The sequence below is a fragment of the Vanacampus margaritifer genome, chromosome 14 (genome assembly GCF_051991255.1).
Source record: "Vanacampus margaritifer isolate UIUO_Vmar chromosome 14, RoL_Vmar_1.0, whole genome shotgun sequence".
NCBI lineage: Eukaryota > Metazoa > Chordata > Actinopteri > Syngnathiformes > Syngnathidae > Vanacampus > Vanacampus margaritifer.
This window is the reverse complement of record NC_135445.1, coordinates 17,466,890-17,494,567: the sequence shown is the minus strand read 5'-3', so window position 1 is coordinate 17,494,567 and position 27,678 is coordinate 17,466,890. Positions and strand designations below refer to the sequence as shown.

General features: G+C 41.1%; 18 non-coding genes across 18 annotated transcripts; all 18 read left to right on the top strand.

The window, feature by feature from the left end:
- Window positions 1-16,063: 16,063 nt before the first annotated feature.
- On the top strand, window positions 16,064-16,136 carry trnak-cuu (transfer RNA lysine (anticodon CUU)). Its single transcript has one exon. It is a non-coding gene; the product is annotated as a tRNA-Lys (tRNA).
- Window positions 16,137-16,721: 585 nt separating this feature from the next.
- On the top strand, window positions 16,722-16,794 carry trnak-cuu (transfer RNA lysine (anticodon CUU)). Its single transcript has one exon. It is a non-coding gene; the product is annotated as a tRNA-Lys (tRNA).
- Window positions 16,795-18,355: 1,561 nt separating this feature from the next.
- On the top strand, window positions 18,356-18,428 carry trnak-cuu (transfer RNA lysine (anticodon CUU)). The gene has a single exon. It is a non-coding gene; the product is annotated as a tRNA-Lys (tRNA).
- Window positions 18,429-19,761: 1,333 nt separating this feature from the next.
- trnak-cuu (transfer RNA lysine (anticodon CUU)) lies at window positions 19,762-19,834 on the top strand. The gene has a single exon. It is a non-coding gene; the product is annotated as a tRNA-Lys (tRNA).
- Window positions 19,835-20,270: 436 nt separating this feature from the next.
- trnak-cuu (transfer RNA lysine (anticodon CUU)) lies at window positions 20,271-20,343 on the top strand. Its single transcript has one exon. It is a non-coding gene; the product is annotated as a tRNA-Lys (tRNA).
- Window positions 20,344-20,909: 566 nt separating this feature from the next.
- trnak-cuu (transfer RNA lysine (anticodon CUU)) lies at window positions 20,910-20,982 on the top strand. Its single transcript has one exon. It is a non-coding gene; the product is annotated as a tRNA-Lys (tRNA).
- Window positions 20,983-21,387: 405 nt separating this feature from the next.
- On the top strand, window positions 21,388-21,460 carry trnak-cuu (transfer RNA lysine (anticodon CUU)). The gene has a single exon. It is a non-coding gene; the product is annotated as a tRNA-Lys (tRNA).
- A 1,401-nt stretch (window positions 21,461-22,861) lies between these two features.
- On the top strand, window positions 22,862-22,934 carry trnak-cuu (transfer RNA lysine (anticodon CUU)). Its single transcript has one exon. It is a non-coding gene; the product is annotated as a tRNA-Lys (tRNA).
- Window positions 22,935-23,019: 85 nt separating this feature from the next.
- trnak-cuu (transfer RNA lysine (anticodon CUU)) lies at window positions 23,020-23,096 on the top strand. Its single transcript has one exon. It is a non-coding gene; the product is annotated as a tRNA-Lys (tRNA).
- Window positions 23,097-23,662: 566 nt separating this feature from the next.
- On the top strand, window positions 23,663-23,735 carry trnak-cuu (transfer RNA lysine (anticodon CUU)). The gene has a single exon. It is a non-coding gene; the product is annotated as a tRNA-Lys (tRNA).
- A 559-nt stretch (window positions 23,736-24,294) lies between these two features.
- Window positions 24,295-24,367, top strand: trnak-cuu (transfer RNA lysine (anticodon CUU)). The gene has a single exon. It is a non-coding gene; the product is annotated as a tRNA-Lys (tRNA).
- A 249-nt stretch (window positions 24,368-24,616) lies between these two features.
- On the top strand, window positions 24,617-24,692 carry trnak-cuu (transfer RNA lysine (anticodon CUU)). Its single transcript has one exon. It is a non-coding gene; the product is annotated as a tRNA-Lys (tRNA).
- A 315-nt stretch (window positions 24,693-25,007) lies between these two features.
- On the top strand, window positions 25,008-25,080 carry trnak-cuu (transfer RNA lysine (anticodon CUU)). Its single transcript has one exon. It is a non-coding gene; the product is annotated as a tRNA-Lys (tRNA).
- Window positions 25,081-25,170: 90 nt separating this feature from the next.
- trnak-cuu (transfer RNA lysine (anticodon CUU)) lies at window positions 25,171-25,243 on the top strand. The gene has a single exon. It is a non-coding gene; the product is annotated as a tRNA-Lys (tRNA).
- Window positions 25,244-25,484: 241 nt separating this feature from the next.
- On the top strand, window positions 25,485-25,559 carry trnak-uuu (transfer RNA lysine (anticodon UUU)). Its single transcript has one exon. It is a non-coding gene; the product is annotated as a tRNA-Lys (tRNA).
- An 87-nt stretch (window positions 25,560-25,646) lies between these two features.
- Window positions 25,647-25,719, top strand: trnak-cuu (transfer RNA lysine (anticodon CUU)). The gene has a single exon. It is a non-coding gene; the product is annotated as a tRNA-Lys (tRNA).
- A 546-nt stretch (window positions 25,720-26,265) lies between these two features.
- Window positions 26,266-26,338, top strand: trnak-cuu (transfer RNA lysine (anticodon CUU)). Its single transcript has one exon. It is a non-coding gene; the product is annotated as a tRNA-Lys (tRNA).
- A 916-nt stretch (window positions 26,339-27,254) lies between these two features.
- On the top strand, window positions 27,255-27,329 carry trnak-cuu (transfer RNA lysine (anticodon CUU)). The gene has a single exon. It is a non-coding gene; the product is annotated as a tRNA-Lys (tRNA).
- Window positions 27,330-27,678: the final 349 nt, after the last annotated feature.

Here is a 27,678-nt window from a genome sequence, read left to right as displayed (position 1 = left end):
GTTCTTTAAATGGTCACTGAATTCTGTGTAATGGCTGTAGTGGCCAGGCAACTTTAAGTTTTGGAAGCATGTAGAAGACGTGGAATGTTCCGCTCTCACCACCTCCACTTTCATATCTGGCATGGGTATCTCCCATCCCACCCAGAACTTTAGGAGCCTTTTAAGATTCTCTTGAGACTCTAAAAAAAAAAAGAAGAAAAAGTGAAATTAAGTTGTGCATGCTATTAAGTAACAATAATCAATTAGATTACAGTTTTTATAATTGTTTTTATTTTATTTATGTATTTTTTTGGGGTGAAAAAAAACAGGGGTTCTGCAACATCTGGGAAAAAAAGTGATCCCTGCTAGAGGATGATCATTTAAGAAAATCAAATCACAGATGTTCCTATAATTAACTGATTAAAATTCTGCCTTGTAGCAATATGTGTATGCTTATGCTTAATACTCATAATACAACTTGTGTTCATAAACAAGAAAAAATGGTTAAAACAAACTTTTAATTTTCAACCACATTTGAAAATCTGCATTTATGCATTACAAAATGTGTACAAATATCAACATGTAATTTACCTGTCCTCACAAACTGACGCAAGTACCCCATTATTCTACATCTACAGTCAACGGAGTAACCATCTTCATCGTCCAACCCAGATTCCTCAGTCCATTTGATTAGGTCCAAAACAACCTAGGACAGCAAATGAGACAATCATTATGGCACCATAGTTGGCATTGAACCAATTCATTCAATTTTACAATTTTCTCTCTAATTTATACAAATGGTCAATCCACACATGGGTGTTAATTGTGTGAAGGCTGATGTTGTGGTCTCAACAGTTTAACAATGAAATCTGTATCCTGCTGAGGGAAACAACATGTGATTGTTGATTTCTCGTCAGACTTTGTTCAAGGTTGGAATTGTTCACTGAGCTTTTACTATGCATAATTGTGATTTCCTACTGTGTGCCTGTTCATTGAACGCACCCTAAGTCCACTGCAGGAATGATTGCTGCTTTTTCTTCTTCTTCTTCACGAAAAACATTTGCTCTTGTCACAAAACGTTTCTAAAACTGAAAATTGAAAACCACACGTGTTCTTCATGTGCTTATTGAAAACATGCGTAGGCAATGCCAATGCTGTTGCATAGCTTACGTGGACGTCCAGCGAGCACTACACTTAATAAGCTTAATTAGTGCTTCATGCTTCTCCACGAGCAGTGCACGTCCAGCGAGCGCTTCAGTGCGTGAAGCTATCTTCCTGCGCCCTCTCGCACACACGCGGAAAGAGGCGTGTTGCTTACTTAAGGCGTTTTCCACATACTGTACCGGTAGATATTGAAGAAGGTATATTAAAAATCCATACTTTTGCGTGTCCAATAAATCTAATTATGGGATAAGAAATGAACAGAGTTCCTGCGCAGGATGATTTATTCCGGAGATCTCCGTTACATCATTGAATCAAACTCCAACAGTTTCAGATCAATAATGCTACTCCTCTTTCGAAGAGCCCACACTTTATTACAATCACATCGCAAGAACAGTGTCTCCAACACCGCCCCTCATGAATAAGTAAATGTGTTATATAATGGAAAAATACAGGTTGAAAAACAGAGTTCTCAGGACACAGATACAGCTGTATTCGTCTCTAGTCAAAATATACTTTCAAGGCACTTCTCAGTACTTTCTCCCATAACAAAATCTCACAAACAAGTTGAACTCAACAGCTCCTAATGTAACATAGTTATATGAGTGTGCGCTCTCTCTCACGAACAGAAATGTGTTTTCGCACAGAGAAGGAACTTCTAGACCAAACAATGGGTCCCACCTTAAGGTCAAACTATACTGAGTTCAAAACTACTTCACCTACTTCACATCTATAAAACATTTCCACATGGTTAATATAAAGAATTAAAATGTTAATAATGTATAACAATGGTTAATATATGAAATAAAGTATTAAAAATGTTATAATATCTTTCAGTCCGCCCTTTGGGCTTTCTTAAACAAAGCCCAATAACTAAACATTTAAACATTTTTACACAAAGATTCCAGCAGGATCTGCATCGGATGTTGCAGCAGGCAGGACTGAGGAAGCAACAGACTCCATCATCATATAAGAAGACTTATTTCGTACGTCCTGTTTTTCAATCGCGGCCGAAATAATCCTTTCGCAAAGTGAACGTATACAGGGTATACAACAACATCCGCATATTGTTAACAGAGCCATAAATACAGCAACAGATATCAAAATTGTGGAAATTAAGGTTTTGTAGCGGCCAAATACAGTCATCCAATTATCCCATATTGAAGTATCTATACCAGAGTGTTCATTCATCTTTCTATTGAGTGTCCGGAGGCCTTCAATTGCAATAGTTAAACTTCCATTCGGTGCAGTATTATTAGGAATGAAGGTACAACATTGATCTGCAAACATTGAGCAAACTCCTCCCTTTTCTGCCAATAACATATCTAGTGCAATTCGGTTTTGAAAAGCCATCAAAGATGTGGCAGCCAATTGGCCATGTACAGCCTCGAAACCAGATTGAGTCCAATTTCCTAGTCTTTGTACATTGTAATGTACATAATTAATTCTGTCTACGTTTTTGTTAATGGTGCACCACCAACAAATTAGGGATTCAAATCCCGAAGTTATTTGATTAGTCAATTTGTACTCATTTGGCACACCTCTTGGTACTCCAATTGCATCAATGTAGGTGGGGACATTTTGCTGTTGCCAAGAAGATCGTTTGATTCTCTGAAAAGGAGAAGTTTGTGGTTCCCAAGTGTCAATCATTTGTAAAAGGTTATCAACCGAGGTGGGGAAAAGTTGTACTGGCAGAAGGAGGGTAATGAGAGCGCAATATCCTTTCACATTCCAAGGCAACTTGTCAAATATTTGATTATTTCCACACCACCACCAAATGTCAGCTCTTGATTGAGGCTTGAACTCTTGATCCACATTTATTATTGTAGTGCAGTGTGAAATGTGATTTAGTTCTCCCAATTGTTCTCCGGTACCTGTCATTTTAATACATGAAAAACTACCATCTGCAATTTCATTTGAAAATATTGGTTTGGTTGTCTGCCAATTCACGAGTGGAAACACCTTGTCCCATTGAGAGCATTCGGTATTTGGGACAGTTTTATTCATAATTTCCATTATACATTGTTTCTCGATTTTAGCTGGGATTACTCGCAATAAAGGTCGTGGTCCCACACATACCACACAATCCTTACCAGAGGCGTGTCCTGCCTCGTTCGCCAGCAGTAGCCAGTTGTTGCTGCCTTTGGACACTCCTGTTGTAACACGAAACCATTCAATTACACCATCAATCGGTACACTTGCAGCTTTTACCCCATTCTCCCTCGAGTATTTAGTCATTTTTGGTTGGTCTATCTTACTCATAGTCCTATTTACACAGATTAGAATGGGAAAACGTGGGTCAGCTCCACAGGACCACGCCCATAACAGTAATCCAAAACAGGAGGTGTTATATAGAGTTACATTAGCCGGTCGTATATTCCCGTCGGGAATGGAAAAGGTCAATTCAAGTTGACCTCCCATTTTACGCAGTGTTATCCTTTTAGAAAAGAAGACAGCCTCCTTGCTCTTTCCCGGTGGCCAATATTGTCCACTCTGGGTGGTTATAAAAGTACCCCAATCTAGTTGCGCAACATTCCCTGTCAAATACCACCAATATTTCACCCATATTCCTCCCTTTGTCTCTCTCCCTCCTCTATATCCCTTCAATGATGTAATGGGAATTTTGACAGAAGTGTTCGTGTTTGGGGCAACTGTCACAGTAACTGAATCATTATACGTTTTGGATATGACCCAGGGAATGTGTGGAAAGTTAATGTCTCGCTTAACACGAATTCTTGTGGTTACACTCACAGTTGTGGATAGGGGATCCCAAAAACACAAAATTGGCATAACAGTCAGTATAAGAAAGAGTGTCATGGTGCAGACGCAATTGAAGACGCATTGTCTCTTCGAAGCAGCCATCTCGTGATGAAGGTCTTTGTTGAATGGTCTGTGCAGGTTTTTATTTTTTATATATATATTTTTTTTTAAACAGTTGTCACTTTCTTTATTTTCTTGTGTAAATGGTGCATTCAGGTATCATGAGCAGCATTCAGCAGGCCCCTCTAGCAGGTCGAACAGAGCCCTTTTTTTTTTGAAGAGGGTCTTTCAGCCTCTCTCCAACTGCCAGAGATGCAAGATTGATCACCGGGATTTATCTTCCCAAGTTGTGATTCATTCTTTGTGGAATGCCCCGGAAAAGGGACACGTGCCTCCTATCTCCAATGAGGGATGTCCTCAACGAAACTCAATCTCCATTGAGTGATGTCCTCAGGTCGTCAACTGGACACGGGAAGCAGTCGACTGGTTTCTCAGTTGGCTCGTCAGGTCACTGGTGGGGGTTTTGGCCCAGGTCCAGCAGGCCTTGTGGATGAGAGGTGAAACCAGGTGTCCCCCTTGTTATGCAAGCGCACGGCACAAGTTGTTCTCTCTGTCACCTTGTGGGGTCCGGTCCATCTGGGGGCACACCATTTACGTTTAATAACTTTTAACCACACATATTCACAATTATTCATTTTTAGAGGAACATCTGGTTGTTCATTTGTTAACTTAGAGAACGTAGATACTATCTCTTTGAGTACTGGAGGTCCTGCAATGTGCGACTCTCCCAGCGGCACATTAGGAGCCGGAAATGGTCTGTTTTTGTGACCTTCAAATGGAGTCCAGCCTTTAGCTGAATTTAATGACATGCGTACATTCATTAAAGCAACAGGAAGTGCTTGTAACCAGTTCAATTTTGATGAGGCGAGTGCTTTAGCCAATTTTTCTTTAATATTTCTATTCATTCGTTCAACTTGTCCTTGCGATTGAGGATGGTATACAGAACCAAATGCATGTTTTAGCCCCAATGCTTTCTCTACTTCCTGCAAATGTACGTTTTTGAAGTGAGATCCGTTATCAGAACGAATCTTCCTGGGAAACCCATGTGATGGTATGTAATGATTAATCAAATGTTTTACCACCTCCTTTGCTGTTTCAGATTTACAGTGATATGCCTCCGGCCAGCCGGAAAAGGAATCCACTATCACCAACAAGTATCGGTATCCTTGCACTGGCTTTATCATGTCGGTGAAATCCATTGAAATTACTTGTCCCGGACCAGTCACTTCCGGATCTTGAGTGCCGGGAAAAGGTTTCGAAGTAGGCATACTGTTGAATTTATTACAAACAGTGCAGTTTCGCAGTTCATGTTTAACCACTTGTCTCATATAAGGATGGTACCAGTTGCACAATCATCTCATTACTTCTTCTACACCAACATGGCACATTCCATGGGCTTCGGAAATTAGAATTTTTAATTGTTTCTGGGATGGGATATATTTACCTTCTTTTCTCCAAATACCTGTTTCATCTTTTTTTCCCCCTTTCTCCAGCCACACACTCTTTTCTTCTGGACTCGCCTTCTCCTGCCACCGTTTTATTGTTTTTGAAGTTATTTTTGGTCCGTCCTCCAATTCACCTTCACTCACCACCAGTTGTAGTGTTGAGCTGTAGCCTGCAGCTTGTTTTGCGGCCTTGTCGGCATGATCATTTCCTACTGACACAAAATCATCATTTTTCGAATGTCCTTTACATTTAATCACTGCTACGGCCTTAGGTAGTAGTATTGCGTCTTTTAACTCAAGGATGTCTTGATAGTGCTTGATAGGTGTCCCTAAAGCAGTCATGTAGTCATTTCTCTTCCATTCGTTAATAGCCGTGTATATCACTACTATCACATAAGCCGAGTCAGTGTATATGTTCACAGTCTTATCTTTTGCTAATTTCAAGGCAGTTGTCACAGCTACCAATTCCGCTCTTTGAGCTGACTGAGGCCCTGTGAGTCTGTCTGCCACTTTCAGGTCAAAAGTTGTTCCAGTCATTTGTATTACAGCAAAACCCGATTGGAGTCCTTTATCTCCCTTATAACAACATCCGTCCGTAAATAACGTCAAGTCTGGGTTATCTAGTGGGATATAGTAAAGGTCATTTCTTAATGTGTTCTCTTCCACAATTCGCTGAGTACAGCAGTGGGATTGGCCCTCCAACATGCCTTCTGCCATGTTAATTCCCTCATGTATAAACAAAATGTGAGGTTGTGTCAGGACTGATTCAATTTTTCTCTGTCGCCCACCAGTCATCGTAAATGCTTGGCTAGTTACGTACTGCACAGTACTGTGTGACGTGCGAACTGTCAGCGGGTGATGTAATACAATATGAGATGTTTTTTGAATCAAGCGAGCTAGTGCGGAAGCAAAAGCTGCACAAAGAGGGTGTCGCTGTTCATATTTTTCAAGAGGTGTTGAGGCGTACAGGCAAACATGCCTATCATTATTCTCCCCCTTTTGAAAAAGAACAGCTGACACACTGGTAGGCTTCTCCGACACATCAAGAAAAAACATATTTTTATAATCAGGGACCACCAGAGCCGTAGCTGATGACAAAAATTGTTTCAGCAGAACAAAAGAGTTGTCCGCCGTTTGAGTCCAATTAAGAACATGTGACAGGTTTTTCATTCCTTTTTCCCTCACTAATTGTCTAAGAGAATAAGTCAGTTCAGCAAAGTCTGGAACATGGTGCCTGGAATAGTTGCAGAGACCCAGAAAAACCAACATTTGTCTTACATTTGTCGGCTTGGGATGGTGCAAGATGTCATCCTTGTGTGACGGAGAAATACCTGTTCCATGTTTTGATATAAGTCGTCCCAAGAAAGAAACTTGAGTTCGAGCAATTTGGAGTTTGTCCTTGGAGCATTTTAGGCCCACCGAAGCCAGGTGGCTCAGAATGAGCTGTGTCGCTTGCAAGCAGGTCTCCTCGGACGGTGCAGCTAAAAGTAGATCATCCACATATTGCACCAAAAGGACATCAGTAGGAAGTTGGAGAGGTGACAGCAGCTGTCGAAGGGAAGCATTGAAAACACCAGGAGACAACACAAACCCCTGTGGCAGTCGGGTATAGGAGTAACACTCATTATTCCACATAAATGCAAAATATTTTTGCATAGATGTGTGAAGAGGGATGCAAAAAAATGCATTTGCAAGGTCAATGCAAGTAAAATGCGTATGTAATGGAGTAATTTGTGACAGAGCAGAATGGGGATTTGGCACCGGCAATGCAGGTGTCAAAACTTTAGCATTAATAGCTCTGAGATCATGCACCATACGATATTTACCAGTATTTTTCTTTTCTACTGGGAGAATGGGAGTATTGTAATTTGACCTCTCAATTTTACAGAGAACTCCCGCTTTTAGCAAACCATCTATTGTTGTTGAGATGCCAAGTCGGCCTTCATCTTTCATTCGGTATCGTGGCACCCAAACTGAGTCAGGTTTCATTTCAAAAGTCACTGGAGCAACAGTACACAAACCCACATCAGTTGGGCCGTCAGACCACAGTGCAGCGGGCAGGGTTTTTAATATGTTATCCGCAAAATCGCTGTCAGAAGTTTCCCTCCCATGGTGTCGGTCCAAAAGCTGATGTTCTAAAATTGACATGGAAGCAAACATATCAGATTTAATCCAATAAGCATCAAGAGTGTTGGAATAAAGTAAATTTGCGTATAGTGCTTTGCCAATCAGTAGCTGTTGTGCAAGCCAGGACAAATGGACCCAAGTCTTTCGCTGTGTGCCGGGGTGACACCATCAGTGATACATGAGGATAACATGGCAGCACGGATTTATCAGCTGGTTCCGCCATTTTGTACCAGCGGGATTGCTCTTCAGTCAAATTCACAGAAAAAGCCACACCGGGCCTACCTGCGAACAGATGACCTATACGCAACTCCCAGACGTTATCCATAATTGTACGGAACTCCTCACTGTATACCTCATCACCACATCTGTCATAAAAAAAAGAGTACAATGGATGCAGTCAGATACCATATTGTATGAGTGTAGGTTACGAACCCAAGTAGTCCATTTTGTCCAGAACTTTTCAGCATCCCTCCACCCGGAAGAATCAGTGTCAATCTTAGCCCAGTAGACGTCTGAAGTGGTACACGTCATAGCTTGTTGAGGCGCCACAGGAAACTGGGTGAAGGCGGAGTTACCCGTGCAGTGATGAGTATGTCCATCTGGGAAATGAAGCGTAAGTCCTTTCGACCCACACTGGATTAATGGAGCAGTTTTTACGAGAAGATCCCTTCCCATAAGATTCACGGGACAGTTCGGTGCGTACACAAATGCATGTAGAAATGTTTGGGTGAAGCATTGTTGTGTATGTGCTGGAGCTGTTAGATTGAGAGTAGCTTGTTCTCCTTTAAATCCAATCAGCGAAATGCCATCAGTGGTGAGGGATATTCCAGGTGACAGTGTCATAATGGTAGAGTGACGAGCTCCAGTATCTACCATAAATGATAAGGAAGTCCCACATACTGAAATGTCAATCATTGGTTCATCCAGACCTGTACATGTGACTTGAGGGTCCAGTCATTGCGGAAACTGTCCACCAGGTGGCGCCAGGAACCCATGTTGTTCATCAGATTGGGGTGGGTATCGCTGATCGACAGGAGGCGGCAGGAACTGTTCTTGTCCGGCAGGTGGCGGCAGATAATGCTGATTAGGGGGAAAAGGCAGATATTGTTGTGACACTGCTCGCGCACGTGAGCCACGCCCCTTCTGACGGTAGTAATTGCCACGGCCACGGCGTTGATAGAAGTCAGGACCATATTGTTGATAGAAGCGGCGACCATCTTGATTTTGATAGGGGCTCATTCGGCCTCTCTGCTCGCTGCGACCTGTGTTCCAATCGTCATGTGGTTGCTGTCGGCATTCTTTTGACCAGTGGCCAATTTGACCACATTTGTAGCATTGCTCTCGACTCACAAAAGGACCTGACCGAAATCCTCTTTTTTCTTTAAAGTTTGCAATTGCATAATTGCTAATTGTAATTCAGTAATCTTACGTTTTTCAGTTTTTGAGTCGATATCTTTTGCATACCTTCTCAAATGATGTTTAAGATGAGCCAACCATCTGGCATGGTCTGCACCGGGCAAGTCTGGATTTGAGTCCAAAGCCTGCACAACAGACTTAGGAATTCCTTTCAGCACAGCTGCTCTGAAAACTTGTGAATATAATGGAGAGTCAGTTGGCAGGTGTCCAGTTTTTAATGAATATTCAACAAGGGCACGGTCAATGAAGGTAGCAGCTTCCTCATCAGCTTTTGGCGTGAACACCAAATCAGATATGACAATATCCGGGATTGGGAATAATTCGCCTAATGTCCTAAATAGTGTCTCATAATTTTCCCGTACTAATGCTTCATCATCCATCAAGGGTGACATTTCTGAAGCATCCATCAGCGCGTTTAGCTGAGATAAGGGACATGCATTAGTTAAAAGTGCACGCATGTCTCCCGCTGTCAAAATTTGACCTATGACTTCTCTCTGCACAGATCTAAGCCAATTTTCTCCTCCAGACTGTATTGGAGGAAGTTTTTGCAACAGCACACTTAAATCGGACGGAAGATAGGGTTTGTACACTGTAGCCGAAGACCCTGAAGCAGGATCCACCTTTCTCAACATTGGAGCTTGTATATTATTTTTATTTTTTTTTCCTGAGCGAGTTGCTTTAGCAATAGCCTCTTCGGGAATTTGGGTATCATCTGTTTCCCCCGTACCTCTAACAGCAACTGTCAGCGCAGACAACTTCCTCTGAAGGTCATCAATTTGATAGGTATGAGTCCTTACAGAAGAACATTGTTGTTCATAGTGTTCCGCTTTTTCAATCCGTTGTTGACGGTTTATTTCTGCCAATTCTTCGTTCGCCGCTCTCTCGAAGCGAGCTAAAGTAGAAAGCCATGATTTACGCAGCTTTTGTGGTATTTCCGCATGTCTAGTCAGTTCTAATTGAAAAGTTGCCGCTCTATCCACTTTTTCTTGTGGGTCGCCTCTCATATTCAATAGTACACTTAATTTTTCACGTAATTGTTCAACGGACGCCGTTACGCCTGCCGCCAACGCATTAGAAGCTTGCGAGACTGAGTGACGTTCGGCAGTCATATCACGATTTTCACCGGTCCAAGTCACATCCAAATTACCACTGTTTACCGTCATTATTGGTGCTTGTACATCGTGTAGCATTTGTATAGCAGCAGCATATGGCGAGTTTGTAAACGGGTTTACTGGCGCACCATATAGCGGTGCAGTTGGAGTTAGTAGCTTCTCATTCATTTCAGCCTCTTTGTTATTAGTCGTTTGCGACACGGCTATACGAGATGTTTTTACAGAACTTCCTAAAGCTAGCATTCTAGCATTACTCATCATCTTGTCAACAAGTTTTCGCTCATTTCTGGCTTTTCTCCCACTCGAAGAAATTACAGATGTGTCTCGTACCAGTTCATCTAGTTCATGACGTTTTTTCACACACGCAAGTTCAACGTTCTTCATCAAAGAGATTAGACATATTTCAGATTGCAACGGCGGGAAATAACCTTTTCCACAGCATTCATGCATCCAGTCGTGCAGTTCTTTCTTTATTTCACGTCTTTGTTTAGTAGGTAAAACTCCAATCGCGACTGCACATGCATTACCAACTTGTTTGATTAGCGTGATCCCGTCCAAATTCAACGGAAGTTCATTTGGGTCAAACCATTCTGTTTCGCGTTCGAATAGAGAATCCATGTTTCCTCTTAATTCTTAACTACCGTATTTTGTAGCTTATTATATTATATTGTAGATTATCATAGTTCAGTCGTATTAGTATTTAAAATGAAGTGACGTCTCACTTATAACAGAATTAGTCAACTGTTCTCGTCGCGGTCACTTTAAGATTTTACCGTGACGTTAGAGTTTCTTCACCGATCAGACCGCATACACACACAACGGACAGACAAGACATGTCGCTTTGTACGACATATCAAAACATATAAAATCCGGATAACTGTTCTTGTCCCAGCTGAACAGTATTGTCTAAGAATTTTAATAACCGAATATTCCAAGACCTATCGACCGATCTTAAGGAGTTCCAAATATTCTTATGTCGGTCTGACTTCCATAAGTTGAGCAAATATCTCTTGTCTAAGAATATCAATAACCAATTATTCAAAAGACCTAGCGATTGATCTTAAAACGGCATATTAAGTCCGTTTTATGTCAATCTGACTTTCATAAGTTGAGCAAATATCTTGTCCCGATTACATAACAGCAGTTGTACTCTCTGCTGCGTCTATCCGCTGACTTTATTTTATTCAAGGATCATTTCTAATTACCCAAGAATCTATCGCTTGTAAAAACAAAATGCTTTTGTTGTAAAGACAAAAATGCTTTTCAAGCTGACTTCCTCTCAACTTCAATACATATATATGGACTCCAAACCAATTATCCAAATATCTAACGCTTATAAAAACAAAAATGCTTTTTAAGCTGACTTCCTCTCAACTTCAACCCATATATGTGGACTTCAAACCACTTATCCAAACAACTTCAACACATATATATGGATTTCAAACCAATTATCCAAATATCTAACGCTTATAAAAACAAAATGCTTTTTAAGATGACTTCCCCATGCAGTTGCACTCAATTCAACGTGACAGCATCTTCATAAACATTGCTCGTCACCACATGTGTATTTTTCAAATACTGTAGGAAAATCCACAATCATGGACTCCATACAACCAAACAATTTAAACTTATACCTCTGTTCACACAAATCCCACCTTTGATTTAGTTATTTACAAAACGCATGGCGGAGCGGTCCCAAACAGAAAGAATTCCTTAAACGTGGATAATTACTCCACTTACCTCAGTTAATATGGCGCCAGGAATTCAAACCGTCCGCGAACGCCACAACCGTCAAACGTCTCTGTAGTCAGGTTGTCACCATCTGAAGAAGGTATATTAAAAATCCATACTTTTGCGTGTCCAATAAATCAAATTATGGGATAAGAAATGAACAGAGTTCCTGCGCAGGATGATTTATTCCGGAGATCTCCGTTACATCATTGAATCAAACTCCAACAGTTTCAGATCAATCAGTTGAGCAACAGGTGTAGAACTTGTGGTGCTTACAAGCTGATGACTTAAGCAGTCAAGCAGCACACGGACTGCTGATTCCACATTTTGTGTATTCTGAAAATATAGAGATATGCGAAGGCTACATACAGCAATTAGAGACAGCTGGAACATGAGATTTTTGAGTGACTTAAAGGATGTGTTGTCACATGTGAAGAACAGCTGAAAAATGAAAAGATACATTAATTAAATAATTGTTTAATGGATCAAATACAAGACATTCCCAAAAAAGAGGGGGAAACAACCAACTACAGCACTACAAATCACACAAAAGGGCTCATCTCGATTGTCTTAATTGAAACATACAACTAGGAGCTCCAAGTTGTCCCTCAAATCTTTGGAAGCAACTCAAAAGATGTTCTTATGCAGCCGTTTTAAGGAGGGAGTAAATTGTTTTAAAGACACATCTTGGAACAAGGATGGACCACTGAAAAGATTTCATGGGTCAGCTTAAGTAACGGGTCCGCCGATAGATCCTCTAAGGAAGTCATATAGCTTCTTGATGTTGAGGTTTGAAAACCAGCTGGACTGTAAATAATCCTAAACTAATATTGCATTGTTTATCATATTGGATAGTATATCATATTTCAGATTTAATATACAGTAAATATTTTGTTGCAGTATGTCTGTTCTTTTTTGTGAAGTGTTTGATACTAATGACTTAATTATATGGGTGTTGAAAAAAAAAAGATTCAGCAATATATCACGAAATTACAGCGCACAGCACAATTCTTGAATCAATTTGATATGCGGCCGAATCTATTCTTAAACCTCAATTTTTTTTAATGGAGATATTCAACCAAACGTCTTACTTTAGGGTTAGGGTTCATACGTTAAACATGGAATAATGTTATATTAATGGACATTAAGCCTTAATATTTTATTTCAATGCTGTTCAAACATCAAACAGATTTCAACAGATTGTTTGTTAAATACAGTGGCTCACAGTTATGAGCCTGAAGTTTAGTATTAGTAAATAAATAAATGTTCATACTAATCTTACAGTGTAAACGTACAAGTTTACTGATGAGTATTTTCTAAATTTGAGTTAAAAACAAACAAACACACGCAATAAACAACTTATAGATTTGTATCAGGATTAATTGGTATTGAATAGAATCGTGACCTACGAATCATGATACGGATCAAATCGCCACGTACTAGGCAATTCACACCCCTACTTAATTACACTGGCTCATGATTACCACATCTAAGAAAGTGATACCACCTACGCCTGAGGTATTTGTCAAATGACACAATCAAGGGATGACATCTCATTTTCCTGAGCAAAGCTCTCGATTTACCGGTCGATCTACGTTCCTGTCCTCACCTATGGTCACGAGCTGTGGGTCGTGACCGAAAGAACAAGATCCCGGATACAAGCGGTCGAAATGAGTTTCCTCCGCAGGGTAGCCGGGCTCTCCCTTAGAGATAGGGTGAGAAGCTAGGTCATCCGAGAGGGACTCAGCGTCGAGTCGCTGCTCCTCCACGTTGAGAGGAACCAGTTGAGGTGGCTCGGGCATCTGGTTCGGATGCCTCCTGGACGCCTCCCTGGGGAGGTGTTCCGGGCATGTCCTACCGGCAGGAGGCCCCGGGGACGACCCAGGACACGCTGGAGAGACTATGTCTCTCGGCTGGCCTGGGAACGCCTTGGGGTCCCGTCGGATGAGCTGGCTGAAGTGGCTGGGGAGAGGGAAGTCTGGGCTTCCCTGCTAAAGCTGCTGCCCCCGCGACCCGACCCCGGATAAGCGGAAGAAGACAGACGGACGGACGGACAAATTTTTATTACAGATACAATTTTTTTTTTTTTTTTTTTACATTTACAAATCACGACTTTTACAGATACAAATTTAGACTTTTTTTACAAGTGAGTTTTGCACCATATTTACCTCCATATTGTTGTTCTGCCTTACCAGTCAATGTCGAAGGTACTTGTAATTAGCATTGTACAATGCAGCTTAATGTGTTCAAATTCAAACAATGCCCACCTTGGATATGCTTTAGTCTACAATGACTTCTACATTTTTTTTTTTAAATACTGTGCCCTAATGCTGATAATGCTACCGTCTAGAGTGCAACCAGTCTGGTCGAAATTCTGATTCGCTGGCAACTAACAGGGGTTGGTGATCAAAAAAGTTATTTTAAAACCCTGATTGTTTATTACAGTTTGCTTTACTTGACTTTAAAACAACATATATATGTGAGTTTCCATACTTGATTATAAGCTTGAAAAAAGTACAACACAACTACTTTCTTTTCACACTTTTGAACGAGATTTGGTACCATATACTAAAAATACTGTCAGTTGGGATGAGAAGTTTAAATTACCTTCTGCAGTGAAACAAAATCTGATTAATATTTGAAATATGGATGCATTAGTTAAATGTATGGGTTGTACAGTATACTGTGAATCAATGGTGCGCATGCAAAAATATTGGCCTGCCATTACTGTATTTTGCTGCGGGGCCTCAATTGACCTGGTCTGCTCTCACAATTAAACACTAGCGAGTAAAGCAAGGGGAAACATTCACCCCGTGTTTGATGTGAATGTTTAGGCTGTGTTTCTTAAAAGACTTACCTTCATGGAAGGGAGGGGGGTTACTGTTGTGGTTGTGGGCTTGTCTGTTCCCTCACTCTCCCTCTCTCAGCCAGGGCAGTACACTAAGGCGGGGCAGAGCTCATTTACAGCAACACCTGCATGGAGTCAGCAATCAGCCGGCTTCTTAAGGCGGCTCCCAACTCCTGTCCTGTGCAAGATGATTTTTGCTTTCATGGTTGCATCATATGTCCTTGCTCTCCAGTAATTTTCCAGCCTTTAGTGTATTGTTCTAATTTTAGTGAGGTCCGTGCCTTCCAATCACACCCTCAACACCTTCTTTTCTGAAATGGAAAATGCAGAATTTTTCTCATTTAAGGGTTAACAGACTCAGGGTTCTCACTAGACCTGCTTTGTGAAATGGACCACTGGACTATAAATTATTTAGGATATTGATATTGATGAGACTCTTAATCTTACGGTCGTGCGTTTGGGTCCCACATTGGGTGCTTGTATATTTAGTCAGATGTTTTGTTTTAGGCGTATTCCACACTCCATACCAGATTTAAAGACACAGTATTGAGCTAGTTAATACCCGGATAGCTCAGTTTGTAGAGCATGAGACTCTTAATCTCAGGGTCGTGGGTTAAAATCCCACATTGTGCGCTAGTTTGTTTAGTCAGATGCTTTGTTTTAGGTGTATTCGAGACTCCATACAAGATTTTGAGACTCTTAATCTCATGGTCGTGGGTTCGAGCCCCACATTGGGGGGAAATTTGGTTTTGTGGGATGTTTTGTTTTGTTTTGTTTTAGGCATATTATAAACTCCAAACCAAAGGTTAGCTCAGTCGGTAGAGCATGAGACTCTTAATCTCAGGGTCGTGGGTTCAAGACCAACATTGGCTGTCAGTTGGTTTTGTGGAATGTTTTGTCTTAAATCCTAAGTGCATTTTAGACTCCAGACAAAATTTAAAGACACAGTACTGAACAAGAAGCTGCGCGGTTAGCTCAGTCGGTAGAACATGATACTCTTAATCTCAGGGTCGGTGGTTCAAGCCCCACATTGGGTGGAAATTTGTTTTGTGGGATGTTTTGTTTTGTTTTAGGCATATTATAGACTCCAAACCAGATTTAAAATCATTGTACTCAACAAGTGGAAGTCTGCTTATCTCAGTTTGTAGGGCATGAGACTCTTGATCTCAGGGTCGTGGGTTTGAGCCCCGCATTGGGTGGAAGTTTGTTTTGTGGGATGTTTTGTTTTGTTTTGTTTTAGGCATATTATAAACTCCAAACCAAAGGTTAGCTCAGTCGGTAGAGCATGAGACTCTTAATCTCAGGGTCGTGGGTTCAAGGCCAACATTGGCTGTCAGTTGGTTTTGTGGAATGTTTTGTCTTAAATCCTAAGTGCATTTTAGACTCCAAACCAAATTTAAAGACACAGTACTGAACAAGTAGCTGCGCGGTTAGCTCAGTTGGTAGAGCATGAGACTCTTAATCTCAGGGTCGTGGGTTCGAGCCCCACATTGGGCGGAAATTGGTTTTGTGGGATGTTTTGTCTTGTATTAGGCATATTATAGAGTCCAAACCAGATTTAAAGACACAGTACTGAACAAGAAGAAGCCCGGTTAGCTCAGTCGATACTGCATGAGACTCTTAATCTCAGGGTCGTGGTTTCAAATCCCGCATTGGCTGTCATTTGGTTTTGTGGGATGAGACTCTTAATCTCTATGTCGTGGGTTCGAGCACCACATTGGGTGCTTGTATATTTAGTCAAATGTTTTGTTTTAGGTGTATTCCAGACTCCATACCATATTTAAAGACACAGTATTGAGCTAATTAATACCCAGATAGCTCAGTTTGTAGCGCATGATACTCTTAATCTCAGGGTCGTATACAGGGTCCATACTTAGGCGTATTCCGGACCCCATACCAGATTTAAAGACACAGTACTGAACTAGTTGATACCTGGTTAGTTTAGTCAGTAGAGCATGAGACTCTTAATCTCAGGGTCATGGTTTCAAGCCCTGCATTGGGCGGAAGTTTGTTTTGCAGGATTTTTTAAGCATATTGTAGACTCCAAACCATATTTAAAGACACAATAATGAACAAGCAGATGCCCGGTTAGCTCAGTCGGTAGGGCATGAGACTCTTAATCGCAGGGTCGTGGGTTCGAGCCCTACATTGGGTGGAAATTTGTTTTTGTGGGATGTTTTGTCTTAAATCCAAAATCCAGTCGGTAGAGCATGAGACTCTTAATCTCAGGGTCCTGGGTTCAAATCCCACATTGTGCGCTAGTTTCTTTAGTCAGATGTTTTGTTTTAGGTGTATTCGAGACTCCATACCAGATTTAAAAACACAGTACTTAATAAAAATATCCCTGGTTAACTCAGTCGGTAGAGCATGAGACCCTTAATCTCAGGGTCGTGGATTCGAGCCCCACATTGGGTGCAAGTTTGTTTTTGTGGGATGTTTTGTCTTGTTTTCGGCATATTATAGACTCCAAACCAAATTTAAAATCATTGTACTGAACAAGTACAGGTCTGGTTACCTCAGTCGGTAGAGCATGAGACTCTTAATCTCATGTTCGTCGGTTTGAGCACAACATTGGGTGCTTGTATATTTAGTCAGATGCTTTGTTTTAGGTGTATTCCAGACTCCATACCAGATTTAAAGACGCAGTATTGAACTAGTTAATACCCGGATAGCTCAGTCGGTAGAGCATGAGCCTCTTAATCTCAAGGTCATGGGTTCGAGCACCACGTTGGGCGGAAGTTTGTTTTGTGGGATGTTTTGTTTTAGGCATATTATAGACTCCAAACCAACGGTTAGCTCAGTCGGTAGAGCATGAGACTCTTAATCTCACGGTCGTGGGTTCAAGACCAACATTGGCTGTCAGTTGATTTTGTGGGATGTTTTGTCTTAAATCCTGTGCATTTTAGACTCCAAACCATATTTAAAGACAAAGTACTCAACAAGAAGACACCCGGTCAGATCAATTGGTAGAGCATGAGACTCTTAATCTCAGGGTCGTGGGTTTGAGCCCCAGATTGGCCGGAAGTTTTATTTTGTGGGATGTTTTGTCTTGTTTTAGGCATATTATAGACTCCAAACCAGATTTAAAATCATTGTACTGAACAGGTAGAAGTCTGGTTACCTCAGTCGGTAGAGCATGGGACTCTTAATCTCACGTTCGTGGGTTCGAGCACCACATTGGATGCTTGTATATTTAGTCAGATGTTTTGTTTTAGGTGTATTCCAGACTCCATACCAGATTTAAAGACACAGTATTGAGCTAGTTAATTCCCAGATAGCTCAGTTTGTAGATTATGAGACTCTTAATCTCAGGATCGTATACAGGGTCCATACTTAGGCGTATTCCAGACCCCATACCAGATTTAAAGACACAGTACTGAACTAGTTGACACCCTGTTAGTTTAGTCAGTAGAGCATGAGACTCTTAATCTCAGGGTCATGGGTTCAAGCCCTGCATTGGGCGGAAATTTGTTTTGCGGGATTTTTTGTGTTGTTTTAAGCATATTATAGGCTCCGAACCAGATTTAAAGACACAATAATGAACAAGGAGCAGCCCGGTTAGCTCAGTCGGTAGAGCGTGAGACTCCTAATCTTAGGGTCGTGGCTTCAAGACCAACATTGGCTGTCAGTTGGTTTTGTGGGATGTCTTGTTTTAAATCCTAAATGTAGTTTAGACTCTAAACCAAATTTAAAGACACAGGATTAACCAAGGAGAAGCCTTGTTAGCTCAGTCGGTAGAGCATGAGACTCTTAATCTCAGGGTCGTGGGTTCGAGCCCCACATTGGGCGGTAATTTGTTTTGTGGGATATTTTGTCTTGTTTTAGGCATATTATAGACTCCAAACCAGATTTAAAGACACAGTACTGTACACGAAGACGCCCGGTTAGCTCAGTCGGTAGAGACTCTTAATCTGAGGGTCGTGGGTTCTAATCCCACATTGGCCGTCAATTGGTTTTGTGGGATGTTTTGTTTTAAATCCTAAATCCAGTCGGTAGAGCATGAGACCCTTAATCTCAGGGTAGTGTTTTTTTTTTTAGATTTAAAGACACAGTACTGAGCTAGTTAACACACAGTTAGCTCAGTTTGTAGAGAGTGAGACTCTTAATCTCAGGGTCATGGGTTCGAGCACCACGTTGGGCGGAAGTTTGTTTTGTGGGATGTTTTGTTTTAGGCATATTATAGACTCCAAACCAACGGTTATCTCAGTCGGTAGAGCATGAGACTCTTAATCTCACGGTCGTGGGTTCAAGACCAACATTGGCTGTCAGTTGATTTTGTGGGATGTTTTGTCTTAAATCCTGTGCATTTTAGACTCCAAACCATATTTAAAGACAAAGTACTCAACAAGAAGACACCCGGTCAGATCAATTGGTAGAGCATGATACTCTTAATCTCAGGGTCGTGGATTTGAGCCCCACATTGGCCGGAAGTTTTATTTTGTGGGATGTTTTGTCTTGTTTTAGGCATATTATAGACTCCAAACCAGATTTAAAATCATTGTACTGAACAGGTAGAAGTCTGGTTACCTCAGTCGGTAGAGCATGGGACTCTTAATCTCACGTTCGTGGGTTTGAGCACCACATTGGATGCTTGTATATTTAGTCAGATGTTTTGTTTTAGGTGTATTCCAGACTCCATACCAGATTTAAAGACACAGTATTGAGCTAGTTAATTCCCAGATAGCTCAGTTTGTAGATTATGAGACTCTTAATCTCAGGATCGTATACAGGGTCCATACTTAGGCGTATTCCAGACCCCATACCAGATTTAAAGACACAGTACTGAACTAGTTGACACCCTGTTAGTTTAGTCAGTAGAGCAAGAGACTCTTAATCTCAGGGTCATGGGTTCAAGCCCTGCATTGGGCGGAAATTTGTTTTGCGGGATTTTTTGTGTTGTTTTAAGCATATTATAGGCTCCGAACCAGATTTAAAGACACAATAATGAACAAGGAGCAGCCCGGTTAGCTCAGTCGGTAGAGCGTGAGACTCCTAATCTTAGGGTCGTGGCTTCAAGACCAACATTGGCTGTCAGTTGGTTTTGTGGGATGTCTTGTTTTAAATCCTAAATGTAGTTTAGACTCTAAACCAAATTTAAAGACACAGGATTAACCAAGGAGAAGCCTTGTTAGCTCAGTCGGTAGAGCATGAGACTCTTAATCTCAGGGTCGTGGGTTCGAGCCCCACATTGGGCGGAAATTTGTTTTGTGGGATATTTTGTCTTGTTTTAGGCATATTATAGACTCCAAACCAGATTTAAAGACACAGTACTGTACACGAAGACGCCCGGTTAGCTCAGTCGGTAGAGACTCTTAATCTGAGGGTCGTGGGTTCTAATCCCACATTGGCCGTCAATTGGTTTTGTGGGATGTTTTGTCTTAAATCCTAAATCCAGTCGGTAGAGCATGAGACCCTTAATCTCAGGGTAGTGTTTTTTTTTTTAGATTTAAAGACACAGTACTGAGCTAGTTTACACACAGTTAGCTCAGTTTGTAGAGAGTGAGACTCTTAATCTCAGGGTTGTTGGTTCAAATCCTAGATTGTCCGCTAGTTTGTTTAGTCAGATGTTTTGTTTTAGGCGTATTATAGACTCCAAACCAGATTTAAAGACACAGTACTGAATAAGGAGAAGCCTGGTTAGCTCATTCGGTCGAGCATGACGCTCTTAATCTCAGGGTCGTGGGTTCGAGCCCCACATTGGGCGGAAATTTGTTTTGTGGGATTTTTTGTCTTGTTTTAGGCATATTATAGACTCCAAACCAGATTTAAAATTATTGTACTGAACAATGTACAAGTCTGGTTAGCTCAATCAGTAGAGCATGAGACTCTTAATCTCATGGTTGTTGGTTCGAGCCCCACTTTGGGTGCTTGTATATTTAGTCAGATGTTTTGTTTTAGGTGTATTAAAGACTCCATACCAGATTTAACGACACAGTATTGAGCTAGTTAATGCCCGGTTAGCTCAGTTTGTAGAGCATGAGACTCTTAATCTCATGGTTGTGTGTTCAAATCCCACATTGTGTGCTAGTTTGTTTAGTCAGATGTTTTGTTTTAGGTGTATTCCAGACTCCATACCAGATTTAAAGACACAGTACTTAACAAGAAGATGCCAGGTTAGCTCAGTCGGTAGAGCATGAGACTCTTAATCTCAGGGTCGTGGTTTCAGGACCAACATTGGCTGTCAATTGGTTTTGTGGGATGTTTTGTCTTGTTTTAGGCATATTATAGACTCCAAACCAGATTTAAAGACACAGTGCTGAACAAGAAGAAGCCCGGTTAGCTCAGTTGGTAGAGCATGAGACTCTTACTCTCAGGGTAGTGGGTTCAACTTCCACATTGTGCGCTAGTTTGTTTAGTCAGATGTTTTGTTTTAGGTGTATTCCAGACTCCATACAAGATTTAAAGACACAGTACTGAGCTACTTAGCACACAGTTAGCTCAGTTTGTAGAGAGTGAGACTCTTAATCTCAGGGTCGTCGGTTCAAATCCCACATTGTGTGCTAGTTTGTTTAGTCAGATGTTTTGTTTTGGGTGTATTCGAGACTCCATACCAGATTTAAAGACACAATAATTAATAAAAATATCCCTGGTTATCTCAGTCGGTTGAGCATGAGACTCTTAACCTCAGGGTCGTCGGTTCGAGCCCCACATTGGGCGGAAGTTTGGCTTTGTGGGATTTTTTGTCTTGTTTTAGGCATATTATAGACTCCAAACCAGATTTAAAATCATTGTACTGAACAAAGTACAAGTCTGGTTAGCTCAATCGGTAGAGCATGAGACTCTTAATATCACAGTCGTGGGTTCGAGCCCCACATTGGGTGCTTGTATATTTAGTCAGATGTTTTGTTTTAGGTGTATTAAAGACTCCATACTAGATTTAAAGACACAGTATTAAGATAGTTAATTCCTGGTTAGCTCAGTTTGTAGAGCATGAGACTCTTAATCTCAGGGTCGTGCTTTCAAATCCCACATTTTGCGCTAGTTTGTTTAGTCAGATGTTTTGTTTTAGGTGTATTCCAGACGCCATACCAAAATTTAAAGACACAGTACTAAACAAGAAGATGCCAGGTTAGCTCATTCGGTAGAGCATGAGTTTTTTAATCTCAGGGTCGTGGGTTCAGGACCAACATTGGCTGTCAGTTGGTTGTGTGGGATGTTTTGTCTTAAAGCATAAGTGTATTTTAGACTCCAAACCAAATTTAAAGACACAGTACTGAGCAACAAGAAGCCCGCTTAGCTCAGTCGGTAGAGCATGACACTCTTAATCTCAGGGTCCTGGGTTCGAGCCCAACATTGTTTGGAAATTTGTTTTGTGGGATGTTTTGTCTTGTTTTAGGCATATTATAGACTTTAAACCAGATTGAAAGACACAGTACTGTACAAGAAGACCCCCGGTTAGCTCAGTTGGTAGAGACTCTTAATCTGAGGGTCGTGTGTTCAAATCCCACATTGGCTGTCATTTGGTTTTGTGGGATGTTTTGTCTTAAATCCTAAATCCAGTCGGTAGAGCATGAGACCCTTAATCTCAGGTTAGTGGGTTCAAATCCCACATTGTGCACTAGTTTGTTTAGTCAGATGTTTTGTTTTAGGTGTATTCCAGACTCCATACAAGATTTAAAGACAAAGTACTGAACTAGTTAACACACAGTTAGCTCAGTCTGTAGACAGTGAGACTCTTAATCTCAGGGTCGTCGGTTCAAATCCTAGATTGTGAGCTAGTTTGTTTAGTCAGATGTTTTCTTTTAGGTGTATTCGAGACTCCATACCAGATTTAAAGACAGAGTACTGACGAAGAAGTAGCTTGGTTAGCTCAATCGGTAGAGACTCTTAATCTGAGGGTCGTGGGTTCAAATCCCACCTTGGCTGTTAATTGGTTTTGTGGGATGTTTTGTTTTAAATCCTAAATCCAGTCGGTAGAGCATGAGACCCTTAATCTCAGGGTATTGGGTTCAAATCCCACATTGTGCCCTAGTTTGTTTAGTCAGATGTTTTGTTTTAGGTGTATTCCAGACTCCATACCAGATTTAAAGACACAGTACTTAACAAGAAGATGCCAGGGTTAGCTCAGTCGGTAGAGTATGAGATTTTTAATCTCAGGGTCGTGGGTTTCAGGACCAACATTGGAAGGCAGTCAGTTGGTTTTGTGGGATGTTTTGTCTTAAATTCTAAGTGTATTTTAGACTCCAAACCAAATTTAAAGACACAGTACTGAACAAGAAAAAGCCCGTTTAGCTCAGTCGGTAGAGCATGAGACTCTTAATCTCAGGGTCCTGGGTTCGAGCCCCACATTGGGTGGAAATTTGTTTTGTGGGATGTTTTGTCTTGTTTTAGGCATATTATAGACTCCAAACCAGATTTAATATCATTGTAGTGGACAAGTGCAAGTTTGGTTAGCTCAGTCGGTAGAGCATGAGACTCTTAATCTCACGGTCGTGGATTCAAATCCCACATTTTGCGCTAGTTTGTTTAGTCAGATGTTTTGTTTAGGTGTATTGCAGACTCCATACAAGATTTAAAGACACAGTACTGAGCTACTTAACACACAGTTAGCTCAATTTGTAGAGAATGAGACTCTTAATCTCAGGGTCGTGCGTTCAAATCCCACATTGTGCGCTAGTTTGTTTAGTGAGATGTTTTGTTTTAGGTGTATTCCAGACTCCATACCAGATTTAAAGACACAGTATGTAACAAGAAGATGCCAGGTTAGCTCAGTCGGTAGAGCATGAGACTTTTAATCTCAGGGTCTTGGGTTCAGGACCAACATTGGCTGTCAGTTTGTTTTGTGGGATGTTTTGTCTTAAATCCTGTGTATTTTAGACTCCATACCAGATTTAAAGACACAGTACGTAACAAGAAGATGCCAGGTTAGCTCAGTCGGTAGAGCATGAGACTTTTAATCTCAGGGTCATGGGTTCAGGACCAACATTGGCTGTCAGTTGGTTTTGTGGTATGTTTTGTCTTAAATCCTAAGTGTATTTTAGACTCCAAACCAAATTTAAAGACACAGTACGGCACAAGAAGAAGCCCTGTTAGCTCAGTCTGTAGAGCATTAGACTCTTAATCTCAGGGTCGTGGGTTCGAGCCCCACATTGGGAGGAAATTTGTTTTGTGGGATTTTTTGTCTTGTTTTAGGCATATTATAGACTCCAAACCAGATTTAAAGACACAGTAATGTACACGAAGACGCCCGGTTAGCTCAGTCGGTAGAGACTCCTAATCTGAGGGTCATGGGTTCAAATCCCACATTGTGCACTAGTTTGTTTAGTCAGATTTTTTGTTTTAGGTGTATTCCAGACTCCATACAAGATTTAAAGACACAGTACTGAGCTAGTTAACACACAGTTAGCTCAGTTTGTAGAGAGTGAGACTTTTAATCTCAGGGTCGTCGGTTCTAATCCCAGATTGTGCGCTAGTTTGTTTAGTCAGAGGTTTTGTTTTAGGTGTATTCGAGACTCCATACCAGATTTAAAGACAGAGTACTCAAGAACAAGAAGCCCGGTTAGCTCAGTCGGTATAGCATGATACTCTTAATCTCAGGGTCGTGTTTTCGAGCCCCACATTGGGCGGAAATTTGTTTTGTGGGATGTTTTGTCTTGTTTTAGGCATATTATAGACTCCAAACCAGATTTAAAGACACAGTACTGAACAAGAAGACGCCAGGTTAGCTCAGTTGCTAGAGCATGAGACTCTTAATCTCAGGGTCGTGGGTTCGAGCCCCACATTGGGCGGAAATCTGTTTTGTGGGATGTTTTGTCTTGTTTTAGGCATTTTATAGACTCCAAACCAGATTTAAAGACACAGTACTGAACTAGTTGATACCTGGTTAGTTTAGTCTGTAGAGCATGAGACTCTTAATCTCACGGTCATGGGTTCAAGCCTTCCATTGGGCGGAAGTTTGTTTTGCGGGATTTTTTGTCTTGTTTTAAAGCATATTATAGACTCCAAACCAGATTTAAAGACACAATAATGAACAAGAAGACCCCTGGTTAGCTCAGTCGGTAGAGCATGAGACTCTTAATCTCAGGGTCGTAGGTTTGAGCCCCACATTGGTTTGTTTGATTTTGTGGGATGTTTCGTCTTGTTTTAGGCATATTATAGACTCCAAACAAGATTTAAAATCATTGTACTGAACAAAGTACAAGTCTGGTTAGGTATATTAAAGACTCCATACCAGATTTAAAGACACAGTATTGAGCTACTTAATACCCGGTTAGCTCAGTCGGTAGAGCATGAGAGTCTTAATCTCGGGGTCCTGTGTCCAAAACCAACATTGGCTCTCAGTTGGTTCTGTGGGATGATTTGTCTGAAATCCTAAATGTAGTTTAGACTACAAACCAAATTTAAAGACACAGGATTAACCAACGAGGACCCTGGTTAGCTCAGTCGGTAAAGCATGAGACTCTTAATCTCAGGGTCGTGGGTTCGAGCCCCACATTGGGCGGAAGTTTAGCTTTGTGGGATTTTTTGTCTTGTTTTAGGCATATTATAGACTCCAAACCAGATTTAAAGACACAGTACTGAGCAAGAAGATCCCCGGTTAGCTCAGTTGGTAGAGCATGAGACTCTTACTCTCAGGGTAGTGGGTTCAAATCCCACATTGTGCGCTAGTTTGTTTAGTCAGATGTTTTGTTTGAGGTGTATTCCAGACTCCATACAAGATTTAAAGACACAGTGCTGAGCTCCTTAACACACAGTTAGCTCAGTTTGTAGAGAGTGAGACTCTTAATCTTAGGGTCGTCGGTTCAAATCCCACCTTCTGCGCTTGTTTGTTTAGTCAGATGTTTTGTTTCAGGTGTATTCGAGACTCCATACCAGATTTAAAGACACAGTACTTAATAAAAAGATCCCCGGTTAGCTCAGTCGGTAGAGCATGAGACTTTTAATCTGAGGGTCGTGGGTTCGAGCCCCACATTGGGTGGAAATTTGTTTTGAGGGATGTTTAGTCTTGTTTTAGGCATATTATAGACTCCAAATCAGATTTAAAGACACAGTACTGAACAAGAATCCACCTGGTTAGCTCAGTCGGTAGAGCATGAGACTCTTAATCTCAGGGTCATGGGTTTGAGCCCCACATTGGGCGGAAGTTTGGTTTTGTGGGATGTTTTGTCTTGTTTTAGGCATATTATAGACTCCAAACCAGATTTAAAATCATTGTACTGCACAAGTACAAGTCTGGTTACCTCAGTTTGTAGAGCATGATTCTCAGTAGAATGAGACTCTTAATCTCACGTTTGTGGGTTCGAGCACCACATTGGGTGCTTGTATATTTAGTCAGATGTTTTGTTTTTGGTGTATTCCAGACTCCATACTTGATTTAAAGACACAGTATTGAGCTAGTTAATACCCAGATAGCTCCTTTTGTAGAGCATGAGACTCTTAATCTCAGGGTCGTATACAGGGTCCATATTTAGGCATATTCCAGACCCCATACCAGATTTAAAGACACAGTACTGAACTAGTTGATACCTGGTTAGTTTAGTCAGTAGAGCATGAGACTCTTCATCTCAGGGTTTTGGGTTCAAGCCCTGCATTGGGCGGAAGTTTGTTTTGCGGGATTTTTTGTCTTGTTTTAAGCATATTATAGACTCCAAACCAGATTTAAAGACACAATAATGAACAAGAAGACATCCGGTTAGCTCAGTCGGTAGAGCATGAGACTCTTAATCTCAGGGTCGTGGGTTCAAGCCCCACATTGGGGGGGAAGTTCTGTTATGTGGGATGTTTTGTCTTGTTTTAGGCATATTATAGACTCCAAACCAGATTTAAAATCATTGTACTGAACAAGTGGAAGTGTGCTTAGCTCAGTTTGTAGAGCATGATTCTCTTGATCTCAGGGTCGTGGGTTTGAGCCCCACATTGGGTGGAAGTTTATTTTGTGGGATGTTTTGTTTTGTTTTAGGCATACAGACGCTCTCCAAATTCACCTTACGAACGATCGTCCGGAACGTAACTCGTTCATAAGGTGAATTTGTTCGCAAATTGCTTCAGTGCTATATTTTGTATTATAATTTATGTTTAAAGCCTATATAAGTATATTGAAGGTTTATATAAGTATGTTTAAGGCTTGTACAAGTAACCTGCATTGGTTTGTACTGAAAAAAACTTAATAAAATGGAGAGAATACGTACAGTACTGTACTGTACTACGTATGTTAGAGAGAGAGAGAGAGAGAGAGAGAGAGAGAGAGAGAGAGACACACACACACAGTATGTACATGTACGTAATAAGATAAATAAAATGAAGTTTAACTTACTTTTGGAAGATGTACTCGATGCTTAAGGAGATGATGTAGGAGGAGGAAGAGGAGGAATTTATATCATGAGAGATTCTTCGTCGTCGCTGGAATCGGCTTCAAAAGTTATTTCCTGCTTCATGGGGACCGGCGTTTTCTTCCTCCTCCTCCTCGCCACGTTGCTCAGCCTCCAATGAGCTCTCACAGCGCCAATCGTCGGTATTAGCGGCGGAAAGAAGCACTACGCGCAATACAAAATCTAACTTACAGCATTTCTTTCCAAACATTTTTCGACATACTGTACGCGCAGAAATGTTCGTATGTACCGTTGTTCGCAACTCGAATGTTCGTAAGTAGGGGAGCGTCTGTATTATGGACTCCAAACCAACGGTTAGCTCAGTCGGTAGAGCATGAGACTCTTAATCTCACGGTCGTTGGTTCAAGCCCAACATTGGGTGCTTGTATGTTTAGTCAGATGTTTTGTTTTAGGTGTATTCCGGACTCCATACCAGATTTAAAGACACAGTATTGAGCTAGTTAATACCCGGATAGCTCAGTTTGTAGAGCATGAGACTCTTAATCTCAGGTTCGTGGGTTAAAATCCTACATTGTTCGCTAGTTTGTTTCGTCAGATGTTTTGTCTTAGGTGTACAGTATTCGAGACTCCATACAAGATTTAAAGACACAGTCCTGAGCTAGTTAAAGTCTGGTTAGCTCAGTTGGTAGAGCATGAAACTCTTAATCTCAGGTTTGTGTGTTTGAGCCCGAGTTTGTCTGGTAGTTTCTTAAGTCTTAGGTGTATTGTAC